Genomic DNA, 17820 nt, shown 5'->3' on the forward strand with positions numbered 1-17820 from the left:
CCACCATTGTTGGTTGTTGTTGTCGCCACAACTAGCTGCAAGCCCACATCAACCCCCACACAACCACCAACTCGCCGCCAATAACTACAAGCCGCCACCAACAACACAAAGGTTTTTTTTATTAATAAATTTTTTTTTCGGGCAACGCCTGGTTTTATTGGGCCACCGAGGACGCTGCTAGGTTTTCTAACAAGAACTATATAACATCTTTTTTTCCAAATTGTGTCCTTTCAAGTTACAAAATAAAATGAAATATTGATTACATAGTTTCAAGATAAAGAGATTATAAAAAGTTTGCTACAATATGAAAAATACTTCTAATTACTACTGAGGTGGTTTTGTGTTGATTTTGTGTTTATGCCGTATCAATGGGTATATTAGTATATGTAATAGCTTTGGGTCTCTCTCGTGTTGGTTTTTAAGATGAATAGAGATAAGGAAGCCCGGGTTTCTCTTCTTGATAAACATACATTGTCCCTTTATTTATCTAGGGGTAAAAATGTAATAACACAAACTAATCCTCTAATTAAAATAGTGGTTACAACTTAGAAGTAGTGATTTAGGGTATAAGACCTAACCACTATTTCAAGTTGCAATTAGGGATGACAATCCACTCCTGGTCCAACCCTACCCCGCCACGATTCGAGGAAAAAAAATCCGCTCTAAGTCCGAGAAAAAAGTAACCTGAGTCCAACTACGTTAATATAGTCTGAGTCCGACTAAGTTAAAATAATCTGACTCCAAGTCAGAGGAGGGTTGAAGTCGGATGCTACAAAAAATCCGAGAAAAATCAACTCTGACAAACGTCTAACTCCGACTTCCTATAGGGTCGGAGTCGGATTTAACATAATCCGGTTTGAGTCCGACCCGTTGTCATCCTTGATAATAAGTGCGATTATACGTATGAACAGTGAATAATACTTCGCCTGCACAAGCAATCAGAACAGTTTGAATGGGAGTTCATTACCGCCTTACCTTGCTCGCTCGATTCACAGAGGAACAATTCTTCATTTATTGAAGAATTTTCAGGTAATTGTTATCTGCTCAAATAATTATCATCGCGAATCTGAAATATATATATATATATATATATATATATATATATATATATATATATATATATATATATATATAATTTATTGATAGGTGTGTTTGCTTTTATTCATTTATTTTTCTGAAAAATTATACAGTTTGTGATGTAATTTGCTTAGCATTTACAAAGGAGAAAGCTTTATGGAAATAATTCAATTCGACTAGTGTAATTATTCATGAATAGCATTTACAAAGTAAACAGCTTTATGGAAATAATTCAATTCGACTAGTGTAATTATTCATGAATATATCAGTCAAATTGAAAGAAAAATCCTAATTTTTGAATTGGATGATATTGAAGAATGTTTGTATACTAAGATCACTTAATTACAAAGTTGTATCAGCTTGTCAATGAATTTGTGATAATTACCGGGGTTTTTGAGAAATTCTTGGTGATTTTTGTCTGAAAATAAGATGAATTTGTCATTTTATCAGCAAATATGTAGCTTGATGTTAAGAACTAATATGTGATTATTAGTCTATATCCTGCTGTTGGAATGGATGCAATGCACATCTTGCATAAAACACTTGTCCCAGTCCGAACATGCTGGTAGAGTTTGAGGTGATTGGCGTAACCTGAACACATTGATTGATCAGCTCTAAGTCAAGTAGTACGTTTTTCGTCTTAAAGTTTATAGACACCACTTCAGCATTGATGATTAAGAGATCATGGAGAATTAGGGAATATAATGGTTCTGATTTATACTTTTTAATCTATTGGACATCATTTGGGTCCAGTCTTGAATTGAATGATCAAATCTTGCTATCATTAAGTAGTTTAACTTTAGTTGGATTAAAGCAGGTATGTAAAGTGCCTTAGTTTGTTCAGCCATATAGCCTGCAAGTATGAGGTTTAAATATTCTTCTGTACTTCATCTGGTGCTCGATAAAAGGTTCAATAAACTTACAGCTCAATGATGCAGCCTTGTTTAATTTGTCTTAACTCTTAAGTAGTATTCTCACCAAATGGAAACCCTAATTATTATTGTTTATGTTCATAAGTAGAGAACAAGTGCTAGGGTAGTGAGGATCCTTGTAGAGACATCTGTGTGCCGAAATAATGAGATACAATCAAAATATAAGGCATTACTTGTATAGCAAACAGACTGAAGAGTGAAAATCCCTTGAAATCTATAGAAAACAAAAGGGTGAAAATTGATTCAATTATGTTTTTTTTAGACTTTTATGAAATGTTGGTGAAAGGAAAATAAGATGATGTAGTGGAAAATTATGTCTTGTATTTTGTTCTTGTTAAATGTACTATATTAAGAGGAATAAAAATGGCAGGCCATATAGTACACATCCATGGATATCTCAATGCCTTCTATAGGATATCAGCGTTTAGTGTAAATATGATATAGTTATCATCTGTGAGATTTTCATATCCTCCTTTGTGTACTACTCTACTGAGTTGGAAAATGCTTAATTACTTTTCTCAATGCCATCTTTTAAGAGTTTGGTGCTCCTGTATCAGAATTGGCTTTATCAATGGGAATTACAATTTCTCTGGTTCTGTTGGAAGCTCAGTTTGGTGACTGCACCAATGTGACACAATACACAAGTATTATTCGATCAGCTCTTAAACAGAGGAGAGGAAAATGGTTGTTGCTACATGCAAATTGGAATCAATGTGGTACTTCCTCATGATGTAATTTTCAGAGGACTGAATATCATTTGCATGATAAGAAGAACCCTTCAGGTATACATCTGTTCTCTAAGACTTCAAGTATAGATTGTTGACTAATATGAGTTGAATATGGGTCTACTGTATGAATTTCATGCTATGTTTTCCTACTCTGTGAATCAGTGAAAGCAAATGTGTTATTTTGAATCTGGGGTTTAGAGAGAATGACCATGCATGGAGAGGTAGAAAAAATCATTTACCAATATGACCTGACGTTTATTTGATAAAGCTTCCGATTAATATATTTGAAGTTCCTCTCATTTAGATTGTTTCCTTAGTTTACTTTTGTTGAATTTAACTCATTTTTGTTTTAGTTATTTCTGCTGAACTTTTTTACCTTTTCTTTCCTTTTGCTAAACATAGCTTATCTTTTGTCAAACTTGTCTTATATTTGCTTAAATTTATTTTATATGATGAACTTAATTGTAATATTACTTCACTAAACATTGCCCTGGTCAAACTTATTTCAATTAGGTGTGAAGATTCTGGGGAACAAGGCCTTAGTTTTGAATTCAGTGATAATTTGCAAATTTTACTTGGCTTGTGTGATATCAAATCCAACTAAGAAAAACGGATAAGCACAACAGAGTTAATAAAGCCATAAAGAGAAGGAAAAGTATGCACATCTTGTTTGAACAGAAAATTGGGAGTTCTAGTTATAAATCAGTAGAAATCGTGTTCCTCTTTGTGGAACATGGCCACCTAAGTAGTCTATTGGTTTTATGGTCAAAGGGTTGGTCATTCGTATGAAGACCTCCCATATATCCAAGAGACTGAGATACACTGTCCTGTTGGAATCAGAGGTGTTTTGAGGGGGAATGAGCTCTTTTTTTTTTCCCAGAACGAAAAGGGGAAGAAAAGACTCGTTGTACTGTCTGGTTTTTATAATGTTGTAGCATGGGTGACATTGTGGAGCGGCCCTGGAATTGAGGTTTCTTTAGAACAATCTCAGAGAAGTAAATGACTTGGCAGATGCTCTAGCAGAAAAGTGTCAAAGCATGGTTTTATGTATGAACAACTGAACAATGATACAATGGAGCTTAGCCTTGTTGTACTTTGATTAAAGGATGAGGTGTGAAATGGCTGGTAAATATGAGATCTTTTCTAGATGGTGATTGGCAGATGCATATGGAAGAAGATAGGTTTAAGATAATAGTGCCAAGAGCATATGAACTTATCTTATATTGAAAAAGGTTATTTTAGATGTGTGTGTGTGGGAAAACAGTTGTGAATTTGGCTCTTTCAAAAGGAAAAAAAAAAACCCAAGATGTCCTACCTTTTGGCGTAACATAGCTTGAAGCTACTTCCCTTGAAAATACTCCAAGGAAAGCTTATGGATTATTGGCCCTGACAAAAGTTGTCTTCCACTAACTGTAAGGATTTGGCCTGGCTTAGACATAAGCAACCTTATCCCTGCAGTTTTAAGTTTAGGCATGATTTTGTCATGTACCCTTGGTTGAAAAAACATCTACGATGTCCTAAGCTGACATGCTAGATTGTATTCCTAAGTTAAATAACATCCCCTTGTGACAATGTGGTCGCTGTTGGAAATGACCCGTGGCCAGTGCATGAATGAAACGTGGTTTTGAAGTGTGAAAGGAATTGCTATGATTTGTTGATCTGGTGTTTTCAGGGATGGTGAAATGGACTATTTAATCTAGTAGCCCTTTCTGTCCTGGGCAGCTTATTGATGTTGTTTAAACAACTGGGTCCTGGCAGCCCAGAAGATTGCCCCTCGTAACTTTTCAAGCAGGTGACTGAGGATGATTCCTAAGTCATATCTCAGACAGAGCCCACACCTAGGAAGCAGTTTTCGAAGTGAAAGTATGCAATTGGCAGGTTGATTATGTGACAATGCCTGCTTTTTTTTAGTTTTGTGGTTGTTGCTGCACTTGTTCTTTCTGAGTTTTTTGATAGAGTCCAACTTCCAAAAAAATATTAGTCTATTTCTGGACACAAATGATGTTAGGGGAATTTCACAAGCCTCATTCTGTGGTTTCCCAAGATTTTACATACAAACAAGAATGTAATAAATCATTTTGAATCTTAAGTTGAAGTCCACCTACAATTTCTTCTTTTCTTAAAACATAAATTGTCTTATGATGGGAATATGCAATGTAGTAGAAATCAATCCAATTCCCTCTAGCCTTTCCTTGTTTGTACTTGTTTTATATGTTTGTTGAATTGCAGTAGTGAATGTGCTATTCCTCCTTACCTGAGAAGAATTTGGCTAAAATCTAGCGGTTTTGAATACTGACGAGGTTGTTATCTGCACTCTGCAAGTCTGCAGTATAATAATCCTAAGAAATTATTTCACAGATTAAATAAGCTGTATTAGTATGTTTAATTACTTCCCAAACATTGGAATACTATTAATCTTTGAGTTGATTTGTGTAAATTACTAATATAATTCTAGTGTACACACTTGAAGGGGTTTCTTTGTCCTTGAAAAGATGCAAACACAGAAACACTTTAATACAGCTTATTTGTTCAGGTTTGGAGTTGGCCTTCAGTTTAGTTCTTTCTTGTATTTATCAAATCGCTGTTGAAAGATGATAGAACGGATGATTTGAATGTGTTCTTTCCATGTAAAGCATTGTGGTGGTTTGTTTGTGTAAACCGAGTTATTCAAGTCCGGAAAAGAGGTGATTTGTCAGGGAATTGGCATTTGTGGCTCCTGAAGTTGAACTGGCGAAGCTCAATGGTAAGAAGCTGGTTGTTGCCTTGTGCAGGCTTTAAAGGGGATATTACTACTGTGTTTCTGTTGTATGACTGAGCTATGTTGTATTCTTTTACACGACACGTTAACTTGTATGATAATGTTATCATATAGCACCTCTGTAGTTTGCTAGCTGCCTATTAGTGATCAAATGTTAGTATATGTACTTATCAACTAACTACATTAAAGTTTAACAACTCTTTTATTCCCATTACTGTCTACGGAACCAGCTTTTACAATTGTATTCCATGTATTATTTCGCTCTTCAAAAATGTTACATTATCAGTTACTTGAAAATGCTAATGAGGAGTTTTGCATTCTGCTACTGTAAGTCTGTAACTAAGAAGTTCATACGAAGTAATATGCATAAATTAAAATTTCACACTACAAATTATTAGATCTTGAAAAGGAGTAGACGGTATGAAAAGGAGAAAGTTCAGCAATGTAGTTTTCAGATGTCGAATTGGGAGTCATCTTTTTATGTGCTGCTCATCTAAGCTTGGCTGTGGGTCGTGTCGAGCCACCTTCATGCTGGCAGGTTCACCTAGTGCCAACCTTAAGTTCTACCTTGACACGCGACATAAATTTTCGGCTTGGTGCACTTGTGCACCTCTATATCTCACCATATTAACCATATTAACATAAGAGGAAATGCACTTCGTACAATCAATCAACTATTAATTCGATCCCCTAATTTGTTCGAAGATAAATTGATGCAGGGTAGTAGGGCTGTCAACTTCAGAGAATTCTGAATGCACTCAAATTCACAAAAATGTGAAAATGATGTTCTATTGGTTTAATCACAAAGATGTGGGTCCTACACTAATCAGTAGCAATTTTTAACTAGCAGCACTTATTAGGGGGAGATTCCTCTCTTTTCTCCTACCTTTCTTCTTGTGTGGGCCATTTATCATTATTTTGGGCCTGGGCCTATAATGGGTAGCCCAGTAAAAGGTCCCACTTGCCTTAGTTGCCTATTTATAAAATCAAAAACTCAATTAATTTCTCTGACTTCTATCTATAATTCTATAGGCTGTTGTAGAGAAAAACCTTTCAGATTATGTTACAATGATACAAGTAGCAAAATCCGGATGTGTATGTAGAGTTGTGTAAATATATATACTCGTATATTTTTTCCTCAGATAGTGAATGTCAACTAGCTTAGTTTTTAAATTATTAGGTCAAACATTAAACACTATGATCTAATCCAATCTAAGTATCTAACATTATTTGTCTTATGGCTCTATTTGATTGTAAGATTGTAGACTATTTTCTTTAATTTTCATACTAGTAGAATTATTACTAGAACATATTTCGTCGTAAGATTGTAGACTCTTTTATTTAATTTTCATACTAGTAGAATTCTACTAGAACATATTTTGTCATAAGATTGTAGACTCTTTTCTTTAATTTTCATACTAGTAGAACTACTAGAACATTTTATCGTAAGATTGTAAACTCTTTTATTTCATTTTCATACTAGTAGAATTACTAGAACATTTTGAAAGCTATACGCCTATACCAACAGAAGATAACATCATACAAATGCTATTATATTATGATGACATAAGCTTGATGTCAAATGAACTTAATGTCCAACAAATGTTTAATTGCATACAATAAATGTAACCAAAACTTTATAACATGCATGCATACTGGCACGTCTAAATTTTTTAATGAGAATACATACACAAATTATAAAGTTCCTATATAAGATTATTCGTCCTTGTTCTTATGATATTTATATGTTCCACATGTACATTATAATTTGTATTACGTAACTAAATTCTTTATTTAATTTGGGCTCTTAAATTAAATAATTTTTTGAATAATTATATTGTCTAGAACTATAGGCATGCAATGAGCTTATTTTGAGTATTATCCAAATGAATAAAATGATTTTATAATTACTATAGCATCTAGACTAACTAAATAAAAAATAAAAGGAAGTCCTTAAAAATGATTGTGAATTCAAAAACGTACACCTTCCAATCAAAAGACAAACTTATTAGTGGAGCACTTGAACATCTCAAGTATTTGCATTATTTTCTTAATTATATATGATTTGATCTCCAAATTGTAGGAGAGAAAGAAGGAGATTGATAGGTGAGGGAGACAAGAAACACCACTTTTTTTTTTTTTACTTTATAAGTTTAATTAAGTTGGTCATATATATTTATGTTTAACATTATAATTAAAATAATTATGATTGACAAAGCATCACCATTCACCACTATTAATTTATTATTGACTTGAATCTAAGGTCAAATCATTTCCATGTGAAGTTAATTATAGTATTTGTGTTTTTAACTTTAGTATCATAATTACTCATATCAAAAGAAAACAAAAATTAACAGTTTGTTTCATAATTACTAACGTGCTTTACTTGAGGTAACAATATGGCGGTTGTCATTGTGCTAGCATTAGTCGCGGGGAATACAAACATGTGTCGTCATACTCATACACAAATTTCTCCCTCTCAAAAATCACTAAATTATTACAACTATTATTTTACTATACTTAATTAGGTCTACACCGAAGAAAATTCCATTCTAAATAAAATCAATTGATGATAATAAGAGTACGTAAATCCTTTGAGTTATAAGGTGTATCTCCTCTATCTTCGATGTAGGACATATGTCGATAATAAAAAGGTTTAACACATAGCTACTCGTACTATATAAGCTAGCTAGAAATCCTAGTATAAGTGACTTGCTAGGTTGTGATACGTTATAAAGAGGTTATTTCTGTTTGTGATATTATGTTGTTGTTAAAACATACTGTGAAAACATTTATGTGTCTCATTCAAAAAAAAAAAAAAAAAAAAAAAAAAAAAAAAAAAACAACGTTTTTCAGTCCATAATATATGGATTATGTACCTTAGCATTCTCTATCTTAATTAGGTTTTGACAAATGCTAGTTGTATTTTAATTTATTGTTTGCTCTGCATGTGAATTGACATGTAAACTGTAGAAAATTAATAGTAAAAAGAATAAAAATTCCCGGTTTGTTTCTCTGTCATCAATTCTCAAGTTTAACATCTTAAGGTAATTACATTAGGTGAAGTGAAAGTAATAACTTTGAAAAAACTACAGTATTTAGCTACTTAAAAGAGTCAAAACACTATTTCAGATATATAGTCCTCAAATAATTAATTGAGTGCATGTTGAGTGTAGTGCTCCCTCTAAACAATTCCAACAACGTTTGTTGTTAGAGAATTACAAATAGCAAATAGCAAATGATTCATATAAAATTCCAATAATAAAAATTTTACATACCACCCTTTTCGATCATATTTTAATGCTTGTTCTGATTTACTAAACTGAGTTGAACTGAACTGCACTTATTAGAGCTGAACTGATTGAAGCTGTTTATAAGAGAAGGAAATGATACAAGGAAATGATACTTGGGGCTCTTAGCATGGTAACCATGTAGATACTTAATTGTATCATATCATTAGAAAATGGTATGGAGTAGAGTTTTAGGAAATGATTAGGGTTTTTTTATTTAATGTAGATTGATTTCATTTGTTGCTTCCTTAAAACTCTACTTTTATATTGGCATCTAAGACTTTTCACAAAAATAATTGTAATTTTACCAAAAAAAAAAAATTATTCCTACAAATTAAACACAAACCCATTTTGATTTAACTGCAATGTTTTGTCGTCATGATTTGTTTTTATCATAAATAATTAGATTCAAAATATATACTCAAATTGCATGTGACTAGTGGACCTAAATTATGTATTACTTAAAAAGATATTAATTAGTTTTTGTAATGGTGTCATATCACCTAAAAATGAAAATAAAAATCAAGGGATTAAAATGAAGGTGTTACATATTATATGTACAGTTGATAGGACGGCCTTAGCTAAAAATTATGTGATTAGACATAGAAGGTTTTTATTTCTCAAGGCACTCTAATTACAGCTTTTGACTTATAAAAATGAAATTGGATTGGTTAATTAAATGAGAAAATTTCATAAAAAAAAGGGGACCATATATTATTATATGATGAGGAATATTTAATAGAAATTAAGAATCATAACTTTAACAAAAGGGTTGAATTTTTAGGTAATTATCCCTCTTTGAAGTTAAGTACTGTAATTATGTGACAAGATGCAGCCCACTAGAATAGTCTGGTTGAAGAGAAATTAAAGGTTATTAGCTTTCTAGAACCAAAATTAAAAGTTATGTTATTAATATCTTAAGCAAATGATAATTAATCATTGCTAGCCTAAAGCATAAAGTGACCTTAATTTTATTATCATGAATTTTGGATTTACCGTCACAAACTTTTTATTTCCTCATTAAGAAATTCATCATCGTCGGCATATGAATGAATAATTATTTTTGACCGTCGGCAGCATATTTTACTTGAGGTAAAATGTATACACATACCTTTTCGGGGATGTTTTATTCTCTTCATATAGACATGATCTTAGTGGATAATGATATTCCTCGTTTTTAAATAATAGCCCACATTTTTATTTTTTATGTTAGACTGTTCAAATTTATAAATCATTATACTCATGTAAGAAGTTGATGATCAACTACGAGTCTAATTTTCTAAGGATTCTTGTATTTTGTTGACGCGACTAAACATGATTTTACTTGAGTTTAGTTAGTCCAGTTAATATGACCCAAAACCCAATTTAAACAAGATGAAGTTACATCAATCATTTTTGACCCAATTTGTCACCTAATAACTAAAGTAACAAGATATCTAGCTATTTCAACACATACAATGTATTATACGTGCATTAACATATGTTTGTATGATGATTATTTGAATAGCTAGATTGACCCAAAATCAAAATAATCTACGAGTATATTACCAAGCTAAATTGGTATAATGGCGAGGATTGTATATATCAATCTTGAAATTGGTGAGGATTCATTAGAGACACTTTAAGGGTGATGATCCCTAGCGGCCTAGCTTACTCATCGCAGAACCCTCACTATTGTGAAAGTGTCTAATCTTTTTTTTTTTTTTTTTTTTGAAGACGTCTAATCTAATTATATACGTTGATGTGTGTGAAATTCTTTCGATTAGCATCCGATATGATTCTAGTTAAATGATTGTTTTTAAAATTGTTGCTTATTAATTAGTAAAGATATCATGCAATATTTCGATTTTTATTTATTTTTTGGAAAAACGACAAATTAATTTTGCGCTATTATTTGAAGACGAAAGAAGTACAAAGTAAGAAAAAAAAAAAAAATTCCTTCACAAATTTGGTCCACGTTTTTTAGTATAGAGACAGGAAAACAAGGCAAATAATCTAATCATTCTTTTCAAGGGGGAGGCATAGAAAAGAATGATAGAAAGACCCTAAAAACAAAATAAAGGTCGATTATGGAAAAACTTTTTTACTTTCAATTGTCAATTTTTCATCATCGCTTGAAAAGGAATACATATCGTTGGTTGATCAAGACTTTTATGAAAAGGACCACAACTTTGTAGTTTGTTCTATCTTACATGGCTAATCAATTAATATACGTACGTAGAAAACCAATTTCTTGAATTTTTCATGCAATATGATACAAGTCTACATCTCCATTATTTGAACTAGGTCATCAATGCTTTGATGTCATGTGATTTAGCCCCTTTTTTTTCACCAAAACACAAGGTTTTGGTGAGTCCGGATGGACTAGTTTGTGAATTATTGTAAAGTGGCCCTTGAGGAGGGCTCATCGGCAATCTAACAAAATCGACGATATATTAATTATGTTTTGACAAGTCTATATAAACTTCGTGTGTAGGTGTGTTTTTAATTTTACGTATATATGATCATAATTTTTGTAATATGTATGTCTCAGGCTCAATAAAAAATTTATCTGACTAGCATGTGAAAGTAATGACTAACACATTATTAGTAAAACACTAAACATGTATCTTGTGTGTTTTCAATTAATTGTTTTTTATTAATTTTCCTTACATCAGCCACAACAACAACAAAAAGGATCTTGATTAATTTAACCAATTGATATAAACTATATAAAACTTAGATAGTGTTATATATATAGATGTCAATATACTTCGTATTTATTACTTATTAGCATTATCTAATACCTTTTGTCTACATCACAATATGTCAATATCTTTTTTTGACTTACCATGGATTAAAATCATAAGTTTTCTCATGTACATACCCTTGCTCTTTTTGTTTGTATTAGCTTATTATACGGATTATGGAGTACTACATAAGTAGCAAAATAATTGAATTGTCGCAATAAAAAATGGTAGACTGAAGAAAAAAAAAACGTTTTGAACTGTTGAAATTGTTGCGGAATAAAGAATTTTGCACGTAACCTTACAAATTACGAAGTACTAATTTAATTATATTTTTTAAAAAGAAAACTACCATTTGTTATACTCGTATTTCATGATAACACAGTAATGAGGCACATGAATCACGACGACCCAGAATTAAATTAGAAAACTCTAAAATGACCACTTCAATTTTGAAAATGTTGCTACATACTCGCGTTTATTAGAATGAACATCATCATCCACAGTTATTTGATTTAACAAGTTACTCTGGATATATACGTACCTAGCTACTTATATAAGACCATTGACTTTTGTGAGAGAACAAGGAGTAAACTGTATGTATTTATGTACTCCCGGCCAATTGACCACTGGATTTTTTTCCGGCTATTTGATGAACGGATTTTTTCCGGCCAATTGATAATCGGATATACATCATGGTATACTTTTTCAACTTTTATTACACTATATTTTGACAGTTTGATTAGGTTTATAATGTACGCCTTGCATATGTCAAAAATAAATAAATAAAATAATGTACGCCTTTGAGGCTTTGACATGTTAAACATCAATGCACATCGTCTTTGAATGACAAACATTTGAATATAATTTTTATTATGTAGTAAAATTTTTAAAAACTTGATAAATATGCACACCGATTATTTTATTTTATTTTTGCTAGTTGACTTCATAATTGATAACCCTGTCAATTACTTCTACGGTTTTTTCCCCCCCACATTGATCACTTATTTCAGGTAAACTTAATGATTTAAGTTGTACAAGGGTGGTGATCGAATTTATTTAGATCATTCTCCTTGAAGAATGAAGATTATAACCCTAAGGATGTCGTCATGCATGCCTCTAGATTTGTTGCTTGAAGATTAACCTTAATTTATCTAATTTCTACCTTTATTTTGAATTTATCATGTATTTTAGTAAAATTATTGTCCCGCATCTCATAGGAGAGATCGAATAGAGCAACATTGGTACGTAACAAGTTTTATCAAATCATTATTTATTAAGCTCGCATTCTCCAATATCACCTAAAAACCGTAACCTACAACTAGCCTAATAAATAATAGTTTCCTTCCTAGTCCCTACTACAAGTCCTATGTACATCAAGCAAAAAGTTCAATCCATCAAAATCTTATTACATCAACCAAACTAATTCAAAGTTCCTAGCTATAATCAAATTAGCTAAGGCCACACCATTAAATTAATAATTTATCTAAATTGTGTGAACATAAGAAGCTCTAGCACCACAACATGCATGCATTTCGTCCCTACACAAATATATATAACATATATATGAGATCACATAAATTCATACAATAGTAATAGTAATAGTAATAGTAATAGTAATAGTAATAGTAGTTGAATAGAGGCATTAGAGATGGGCTACATGTTGTCGGGGAGTATATGCATGTGTACCATTAAAGAAGGTGGTCAATTGGTGAATGAGACTGAGCTTGCATTATATTGAGAGCAGCTCTTACATAATTTAATTTGGGTTCCACGTCCAACCGTGCGTGTGATCAGATTATGTCGGACACACATTATTTATTTATATTTCTTGGAATTTTTTTATGTTTCACCATCTATTTTATGTATGTACGTACGTAGGAGGCGTGCACGTTTGATGGTCATGAGCTTAAAGGGAATTCGACACAGTGCGATAATATATATGGTACGTCTTGGATATGGATTAAACGGGTTATTGTTGTAATTTTGACATGATGAAAATGAAAGAGTGAATTCTTCATATTATTGTCCCTATATATAAGTATGAATTATTGTTGAAGATTATTTGATGATCTAATCAAATATGATAGCTTAATTAGTACCAATCATTTAATTTGAATTTAATTAATTTAATAGGTTTATGGTTAGAATATGGCATAAATTAGTATGTCACTTCAACCGACCCATATCATGCACCTCGAATTCTATTGTACCGCCGAGCTATAGATCATTTCATAGTGTCTAATTCGAATATGTTTGGAGAAGTAATATATGAACCTCTTTATTTTAACCTAGCATAATTTTGTACTCTATTTTTTTCATCAAAATCTATGTACAAAACTTCTTCTTACTTGTACGTAGACTAGTAGACATAGCTAACACATTATTAAAGAGCTACCACAAATTATTAATTTTTTTGTTGAGAGTGAGGGATATAGCTCAAGTGGTTAGAGCTCACCTCTCCATTCCAATATCGATTCTCATCACCTGCCCTTGCGGCTCTCTAACCTTTTTTTTTTTTTGGCACTCGTTACAAACATAAATAATACAAGTAGTAACGAGGTGACAAAAATGCAAACTTTACGATAACTATATAAAGAGTAAGCAGTACTACTTATAATTACAATTACAACTAAATTAAATACCAAAAAAAAAAGTAGGAAATAATAATTTGATTGGGGCCATGAAAAACAAATTATAATTTGATTTGTCCATTCGTATGTATCTATCTGGAAAGGTTTAGCTGGCTTTGTATTTTCAATCCAAAGATAATTAATTAAATTTGCTTATATATTTTTCTTTATTTTGCATTCAATTAATGTTCCATCCAATCATACATACGTGTATCTGTCGGTTACCTTGAACATTATGATCTTTCTAGCCTCTAATATTTCTGGTGTTTTTATTCTCCAATCATTGAATTCCAGCAGTACTTGTTTTCCAAGAAAATAACTCATTCATTTCATTTCGTATGATTTTGTATATTTTTCATAATGTATGGTTTAGTAGAAAGTATGCGTAATTTATCCGTATTTGCTTGCGTTAAGAGAGAATTATCATTATTATTCATTAATGTTAAGTAACTCACACTATTATGATTGTAAACACAAAATACATTTATGTTGAATTATTTTCTCTCTTTAAGTAAGTCGTCGAGGATTAGAGGAGGAGGAGGAAAGTTTTAGTTATCCGCTTTAAATTTGATAGGAGGTTTCATCCAAAATCATTCGTTAACATACAATGGAAGGATTAAACACACGATCCTCAAATTTATACGAATAATATAGTTACTATAGGTCTTCATGATTCACAATATTAATTTACATACGAGTTTTCAACTCATATGATGATATAGGAGTGAAATTAAAGAGCGAGCTTAAAGCATCACCTGTCTCGATTTAGAGCCTATTCTTATTTACTGAAATGAGCTGAACTGAACTAAACAGAGCTAAAATGGATTATTTATAAAAGAAGGAAATTAGGAGCTGAACTGAACTATAGTTAAGCTGAATAGAACAGGCCCTCCTTTCTGTTTCAAGCTAGTCATTTATATACTATATACCTACTCTTTAACATATTGGAGAATACCCTACATTTGCATGCATGATGCATATATGTTGTCACAAAGGGTCACAATCAAATTGGCAAAGAAATCTCTTGGAAAAGTCTTTAATGTGACATCTTAATAATGTTTTTAATTGAGAAAAATGTAATAATAATAATGTTTTAAATTGAATCATTTGTGACAGCTTAAAATCTTTTATTATACGCTATACACTTCATATATTTCAACTTTTAATTAATGAATAAATATGCCAATATTGGGGATGATAATACAGGTACAAATTTTCGTTAGGGATATGATGTGTTTAATATGAAAAAATATTATAAAATCATCACATTATTTGTGATATTGCATTGTCCAATGATAAGTGGGCATGTACGAGATTCAGTTTGAACGAACGAAATCAAAATTTTTGGATTTCATCTTATTGTCAATGAAACTAGCAAAATTTCTAATTTGTTCATTTATTATTGATTGAGACCACAATGTATATAATGGTTTTCAACACGTACAACTATTAATATTGCAGTTCATCATATTGGTACTCCGTATTAGCTATCTAACAACAATCAAAATTTACTCGTACGTCTTATACACACGTACTAGATACCGGGTATATGATAGAAGTTCGTTGTAACCTTAGTTGTACGTACTCTTCAATGTGTTACACGATACATGAACACACAATACCAATCTTTCCACAATTTTTGGGAATAATTAATTAATTGAATCTGATCTTTCATGGATGTTCTTACAATTTATTTTGTTCTATTGTCCATTGTTTAAGCCTTTAAAGAAGTACAATCGATGAAACGATAGAAGTACTTTAGAAGGCATATAAATGTAAGCAAGTACTAATTACTGTACATAAAATGCAAGTAGCTTAGTCAAACAAGTAGTGATAATTAGGAGTAAGAGCTAAGAAGAGAGATAATAAACATCTTAAAACATACACCTGTCCTGGTCCACCTCAACAGAAAACTAATTGACTACTGTTTTTAAGTAGAGTATAAATGGGATTGATTACTCAAGGCCCAAATTGCTGGCTATTTTAATCGCTATTACACATTACAGTAGGCCGTGTATATAATGGGTGTATTCATCTATACAATTGTATAGTAAAATTACTCGTAATAATTAGCAATCCCTACCCCTCTAATCAAGATTATGAATATCTAATTAATTTAGCAATAATGTCTTGTCGGTTTCTATGGATCACTCAAACTTGCACTAATAAGGTGATTAATTAAGCTTCGGCAATGATTATTAGTAAAGATTATTGGTGTTAATTAGGTGACATTAAGACATTAACCCTAAAAAAAAGACAAGTTTTATAATGATTAGGTTGACAGCAAGAAATGTTAACGAAATGCATGTACGTATATGTATAATTAAAGGAAAAAAAATAAGAAAAATGGAGTCAAATACAAAGCATATTACAAGAATCAGCCGACACTAAGTATAAGAGTAGTAGGGTCCATACAGATATGAATCCAATATTGTATGCGGAATAATTCAAAGCCATGAAAAGTTTAAACCCTCATCAACAAACATAGCATAAAGACTACATTATACTATATATTAATCTACAGTATTGTTCATTTTAATTATGGGTCTTTTATTAACCACAAAATTTGACTAATCAAACTCTATAATTCAATAAGTTTCGAGCCTACAATATAAAGTCTTAAATTTCTTTTTATAATTTTATTTTAGAAAGTGATATGTATTACCAAGGAGTTGCCTATAAAGAGTCAAAAATAGGTATATTATAAGATAAATTATATCGATCCCACAACATAATACATGTGATCATCGAGTTTTAGTGAAAGTCAATTGATAATGTGAATACTAACTGCTAAATAGTAAACATGTATTTTAATTTTAAAAAGATATTTAATATTTATATGGAACTGTTATAGAGGTACATACTCCGTATCTTTTGAGTATCATTATTTTTTATTCATCAATAATAACACATCACAAAAAAAAAAAAAAAAAAAAAAAAAAAAAAAAAAAAAAAAAAAAAAAAAGGCACAACATTTATTAATGTTCTCAAATGTCACAACTGCATGAACTAATCATGGTTTCTGAACAAACTATATATTAGCCAGATTAATTAATGAAGTATATTAATTATATTAAACAAATCATTTCATCAAGAGAGATAAAAATTGCACCAAAAAATCAAGAGAGATAAATCGAAAATATAATAGAATTATGTAGTTTGCGAATTAATAGAAAATCATTTTTAATCATGACGTACCCTTTCATAAACCTGAAAATTTTTCTCATAGCTAGGCTAGATCGGACGCAAAACTAACCAAACTCCGTTCAAAAAGCTTTTGGGTCGGATTAGGTCATGTCTATCTCTACGTAGATATATTAGTTGTACATATATTCACTGTAAGTTCATATGAAATTACTCCATTGCTTTTTACCACTCAATCTCGATAAGTTAACCCAAGTCAAGAAAACTAAATGAAAAATTTATTTTAAGAGAATGCTATTTACAATTGTTCTATTATATATTCCGTACCATCTTAATTAGTTTCATACCTTCATTCACGCCAGTGTAGATTTTATGACTTCATTCCATATATACAATTAAAAATAAATGACATGTTTTTAAAATCAAAATGACTAACCATTATATATCTTCAAACTCCATTATTCTTTAAAAACACTCCATTATATTAGTCCATACAAATTACAATCAAAATTAATAAATAATTAGATACAAA

The 17820-nt window shown here is 31.1% G+C and overlaps 1 long non-coding RNA gene across 2 annotated transcripts; it reads left to right on the top strand.

Annotated features, from left to right (window-relative positions):
• Positions 1 to 777: 777 nt before the first annotated feature.
• LOC145589840 (uncharacterized) lies at positions 778 to 5734 on the top strand. Of its 2 annotated transcripts, none has more exons than XR_014101824.1 (3): positions 778 to 1029; positions 2567 to 2791; positions 3251 to 5193. It is a non-coding gene; the product is annotated as an uncharacterized LOC145589840 (long non-coding RNA). The 2 variants fall into 2 exon arrangements; XR_014101822.1 differs by lacking the exon at positions 3251 to 5193 and adding an exon at positions 5271 to 5734 and having other exon boundaries at positions 783 to 1029.
• Positions 5735 to 17820: the final 12086 nt, after the last annotated feature.

This window comes from Chenopodium album, chromosome 2, assembly GCF_948465745.1.
Source record: "Chenopodium album chromosome 2, dcCheAlbu1.1, whole genome shotgun sequence".
NCBI classification, from domain to species: Eukaryota; Viridiplantae; Streptophyta; class Magnoliopsida; order Caryophyllales; family Amaranthaceae; genus Chenopodium; species Chenopodium album.